We start from the raw sequence: 5948 nt of genomic DNA, 5'->3' as shown, positions 1-5948 counted from the left end.
GGAGGCCGGGCTGTGGTGGTGGCTGGCTGCACACACCTGCGTGAGCACACACCTACGTGTGCTGAGAGACAGCCACGGGCAGGGCTCACAGCTGCAGGCTGCCAAGAGCCATGTGCTGCCTCTGTGCTGGGGGTGGCCTGTGACTGCTCCAGCCTGCACAGTCCCAGGGGCTCCTTAGTGCATCCCTCCATCACAGAGAGGGAGTTTCTTCCCCATGAACCCACTTTTCACCTTCACCAGGTGGTTTGGGGCAGCGGCTCCCCGAGGCTGCCACCACGCCCTCTCGCCCGGCGTTGGTACTGTGCTTGGGGTGCTGCTGGTAGGGGACCATCCCCTCTGGGATGTCTTTTGGTTGGTCCTTGCAGTGCCAAGGGACTGTGCCCTTCATAGCTTGTGAAGGATGTTCTGTCCCACAGGGTTTTACCCTGTCTGTGAGCACTAAGGGTGGAGTGGGTGAGATGGACATCAGGCAGCGAGGGGCGGGTGATGTGGTGTTTTCTGGCACTGTCCTCAGGAGACTGTGGGTCATGTACCCGTCTGATGCCTTATGTTTTCCTGCAGTGCTTGTGGTGCCTGAAAGCTGTTGGTGGCCATGGGGCTCTCCCTGGCCTGGTGCTGTGCCCCACTGCACCCCAGCACCCACACAGCCCTGGCGCCTGCTGCGCTCCCCTCTTTGCCACCCATATGCATGGCCACGTGTTTCAAATAAGCTCCGTGGGAGGTGGGTGCCATCTTTTTATGACCAGTTAAAGACTCCATTTGCCACTTTTAACAGAATTAGGGTGGGGATCACAGTAGATTAAGAGAAGTGGTAAACACCTTCTGTGCTGCACAGCTCTTGGCTACAGGGACTCCCGGGGACTCTGCTGAGCCCTTCTCTGAAAGAGGGTTTGCACAGTTTTTGTGGGCTGCTCTGTATGGACTCACTGCAGGTACACATTTTGTCTCTTCTGACCCCAGGGTTTGCAGACAGTTTGATTTTTTTGGCTCCAGGGGGGATGTGGTGCCCTTCGTGCTGCAGCCCAGGGCTGCACTGCCCCCCTTCCAGGAGCACAGCTGATGATATCCCAGTTGTTTTAGAAAGCACCTTCCTGGGATATAAGAGTGGATAAAGGAATTTGGAGCCCGCTGGGGAAGCTCCTGATGGTGTTTGGCTACCAACCTTGAGCTGTAATTCATCCCCTGGAATGGGACTGGTGGGGGGCGGCTGATCTTGAACCCCCTGTCCCTCCAAGCACGTGCTGGTGGCATTGAGATTGCTCTGTAACATATACCCCTTCCATGCATCCTATTTATGGGGAGATTGTCCCCTCTGTGACGCCAAGGCTTGCTTTGCCAGCTGTCACCTCCAGTCCATATTCCCATTTCATTGCATTAATATCTATACAGCATCTCTGGATAGAGATTTGATTTCAGTTCCCTCCCTGGAGCAGAAGGAGTTAAAAATAGCAAATCCAACACCCCTCATTCCCTGACTATGACGCAGTCTCTCAGGTTGGAGTTACAGTGCCAGCGTGAATACAGTTTAAAATAAAACGGGTGTACTGCACTCTGCAGAATAGAAGATCGAGCTCCAGCCTGGAGAAATGACATGGAGGAGTCTCTGGTCATCTAACCTGTGCTTGTGAATGGCAAGAATTTATCTTCCTTGCAGTGCTTCTGTTGGCCAGATAAATGGTGCTATGCACAGAGCGATTAGTGGAGTAATATAGGAGGTATTCAGCCCATCAGGGAATCAACCGATCGCAAAAGAAGCCAGGAAGGAATTAGCTCAGTACATTATGGTTTGGGACTGTCTTTCTAGAGCGTCACGTGCCAACCACCTTGCCAAGTATCGGCTGGACACTAAACTGAACGGTCAGGACAGAGAGATGCTAGGCTCGGCAGCCCTGTGGTCCCTCAGAAATGGTGGGGTGCGGGCTAACTGGGTGGATGCTTTTCCAGAAGTGGGTACCAGACTATGGAAGCAACAGTCTGCTGTGAGGTGGCAGGTTGCCAGCCCGGCACTCTCTCGTTTAACGGGGCTGTTTCTCTGATCTGGTACAGAAAATCCTAAATCCTCACATTTTTCACTCTCAGACACTGCCCTAGTTTAAAAATTCTGGCTCCTGGTTTGCTTTGTAATATTTTAAATATAGCATCCTTTATTTTTTTTGATGTATGCACCATATGTTTTGAAAAATCCATTGGGCTTGTGGGTGGAGGTTGAAGGGAGAAAGCATTTCCATACGGGAAGCCACAAATACAAAACACAGCAGCAAACAGAAAATCCCTCCATGCATCAGCCAGAAATAAGCTCCTTTCTGTCCTGGCTGTCTCAGACGCGTTTGTGTGCATGCGAGGAACTAGCCTGAATGTTTCCATTGTGTCAGCTCCTGTCCCGGACACCCTGGCACTGACTCTACAGCCCCCTCCAAGACCTAGTGGGAGATGCCACTGTGTTGGAGACCATCTGACAGCTCCTTTGCCCTTTCCCTTCCTTAGAAAGCCCCTTTGCTGCTTTCTGGGATTTTTGGTTTGTTTGGTTTTTATTTTTTTTCCTTTTTTTGGCTGGGATGGATCTGTCCTACTAAAGCTGCTGTGTCCCTGGCTGACGTGGACGGGTGGGCTTTGGCAGTGGTGGGGAGAGTCCCCCTGGGCTCCCTGCAGCCCCACGCTGCACACACTGCCTCCCAGCACTGAACACAGGCTCTATTTAGCAGGAAATTTGGCCTCAGCAAAATGATGAGCTAATGGTGTTCATCTCGTGGCTGGGACCTCAAGTTTAGTCTTTTCTGCTGTGCACATCTGGTACCCTTTGACTCCAAGACCCAAGGGCATCCTCTTGCATGGACCTCCCAAACTTGTCCAGCCTGGTTAGAGCAGAAAATAGCATAGTGTGGGCTGGGGCTGGACTCAGCCCACGGCGAAGGTGCATTCCTCCTGTGTTCTCGCTGTCTGAGGCTGCTGGGTGAGCTGTTGGCTGGCTGTAGCTCACCCACTTGTCATGCCTTATGAGTAACATCCAGAAGAGGAGATGGGCTCTGGCCAAAGCCCCTATGCCAAGCAGACTGCCTCCCTCGAGACCACCCTGCCAGGTTCCTTCTCCAGCCAGCATCAGCCCAGGTAAGCAGGAGAGAGGCTGTGGTGCCAAAAGCAGCAGTGGGGCTGGTGAAACCCATGTGGTGGCTCGTTGGGTGGCCCAAAGCTCCTGCTGGGGGTGGCAGTTGTGGTTTGGCCCCTTGCTTGGAGGATGGGTGGGATGCAGTGGTCATGTGTAGTGAGGGAGGGGGATGTCATGGGATGGCCACAGTGGAGGAGGGAATATAGGGAAGGCTTTCCTATTTGCTTTTGCTCTGCAGCATCCCGATGCACAGGAGATTCAGGGACTGGGACTGTGTCACCCTATGGGGCTTGTGTGGACCGGGAACAGCAGGGTCCAGCAGCAGAAGAGGGGGGAGGCTGTGACCAACAATTTTGCTGCAGCGTGGTGTCCTCCAGAGAATGTGGACTCAGGTGGTCCTCCTGCACATGGGATCCACAGAGGGCCACCAAGAACAGCCATGTGTCTCCATGATCGATCATGTGGGTTTGTGCTTGCTCAGATCCCTGTCCCAGGGTATTCCCCACCCCAGCTCCGCTTTGGGACGCAGGCAGAGCTCAAGCCATGGATGTGCAGCGTGTCTGTGTGCAGGATGTACTCATCCACCTCACGGCCCCTCACTTGTACACAATTTATTTGTATCTATAGCAGCTCAGGCAATAGTTGTTTTTTGTTTTTTTAAGCTGAACCAGATGTAAGCATGAAATCTCATCTTCAGCCTCTCAGCAGGGATGCCTCCTCGCCTGCCTCAAATAAATCTTTTCACAGCCCAAAATGCTGATCTTGGAGAGTGCTACACGTCTGCTGGTGAGGTGGTGGTTGGTGGGAGCAGCAGCAAATGCTGGCTGCAGCCTCCGTGTGATGCCTCGGCTGCACACAGCAGGCAGGGGATGCCTCCAGCTGCAGGTCAGGGCTAGGATGCGGCAGAGACGTGCATGGGGGGTGAGAAGGCAGGAGTGTGTTGGCTCTGGCCATGTCTCTGGTCAGAATGTTGTTTTTCATGTGTGTAAAAGGGTGGGGTTTGTGCAGCACTGTAGGAGCCTCATCTCGCCTCTCCTGGCAGATGTTGTAAGGACTCTGGATCTGGAGGGCTGTGACCCTCCCAGTGCAGGGCTGGGATGCACAGTGTGAGATTGGGGGCTCTCAGCAGCTCCCTGCTGGCTCCTGCATCACCCTGGACTTCGCTTCTGCTGCTTATTACTTCATCAGACCTCCTAAACTGTGTCTGACCCTCTGAATCAAGAGGCAATCCCTCAACAGGGACCTGTTCTGGCTTTCTGGGCCCAGATCCAGCATTTTAGCAGACTACTGAGTGAGGAGCTGATAGCTGTTGTGCATGTGTGCAGGCATCTTCTCGGGGCATCCGAGTGCATGTGTCCCCCGTGGTGGTGGGGCACCTCTGTCTTCTTCCGGGGAGAGAGAAGAGCTCTGGTCGGTGCATGTGCTCTGGATTCTGCCCCTGGGAATGCCTGTTTGCCAACTGCATCCCCATCTCTCCTTCAGCTCGCACACACGTGCATCCCTCCCTCCCCCTCATCCCCTATGGCCTCACTGCTCCGCTTTTCTTGAAAGCAAAGCAAATCAAATCAATAGTTACCTGCACTTCCATGCAGCTCCCCGGCCCTACACCAGCATGTGCCACCACCGTGCCCTGCCTGGCTGCTAGCTCTGCACCAGCTTGGTGGCAGTCCCTACACAGCTTGGCTTGCTCCCAGACTGTGGGGTGCGCTTGGGCTCCTGACTCCAGCTGTGGGAGCCACAGGGTGCTTTGGGGTGTCTGGATCAAGCCCTTCTCAGCCCTGCACGTGCTGCAGGGGGTGACTTGTGGCACCAAAGTCATCAGGCACCCAAGCTTGGTGTGAAAATGCATTGTGTGGGGACATCAGCATGGCTGTGGGGAGCCCAGTGGAACTGGGATCTGTTCCAGCTGTGCTGCCGAGGTCTTGGAGGCTTGCTCATGGGCCAGAGTAGCTCTGATCCAGTGCCCTCTGTCCCTGGTGCACCTGATACCTCCACAAGCCAGGGTGCTTTCCTAGCCGGGCTGGTTTTGCAGGAGTTGGGTGACCCGGCAGAGCTGGCAGCACAAGTCACCTCGTAGCTGTCAGGGGATGGAGACTGCTGGGGGAAATATCTCTCTTCCTGCTAGTCCCAATTTCGGGGCTTCGTACCACTGCAGTGGATCTCAGTAGCAGTTGGGCAGCCAAATGCTGGAGAGCAGTCCTGCTCACACCAAAAGCGTACTGGGGACTGCAGCGGTCCTTGCTGGTGCCCCACTGAACCTGCGCTCTGGCAACCAGGAGCTTCAGCCGACTCCAGGTGCGGCAGCCAGGGCTGGCCATGCAGATGGCTGCCATTCCCCAGCTTCACCACTGGAGCATCTGCCCCTTCACTGGCGTATTTTGGGACTCATTCGTGAGCCTGACCTTGTGCCAGAGCAGGGCACGAGCTTCAGGGCTCTGACTAGCTAATGCTCTCACAAAGATTTAGGAGGAAGAAGGGAAGTTGCTGCCTGGCTTGCAGAGGTGCGGAGCATCCTCTTTCCTGCCTGGGAATGGAGCAGAGAGGGCTGCTCCCAGCCTGGGGCAGGACTCAGCACCAGTCCTCTGGAACCTGGTGACGGCTGTGGCATCCCCACCTGTTTGGCATAACCCCCTGCTCTGGGCTCACCATGGTCCCTGCCCTGGGTAGCCATGCATTTCAGCCATTATTAATTAAAATGCAATCTCTCCTTTCTCTTCCTATCCCCAAGATGCTGAGAACTGTTAAAATATTCTGAAGGATAAGAAGGAGGGGACTTAAATAGTTACTGTGAAATTTGAGCTGTGCCTTTTGGAGATTTATTGTCGTTCCTAGAGCCTGTGATTTC

This window comes from Apaloderma vittatum, unplaced genomic scaffold (assembly GCF_000703405.1).
Source record: "Apaloderma vittatum isolate BGI_N311 unplaced genomic scaffold, ASM70340v1 scaffold25007, whole genome shotgun sequence".
Lineage (NCBI taxonomy): Eukaryota > Metazoa > Chordata > Aves > Trogoniformes > Trogonidae > Apaloderma > Apaloderma vittatum.
This window is presented reverse-complemented; position numbering follows the sequence as displayed.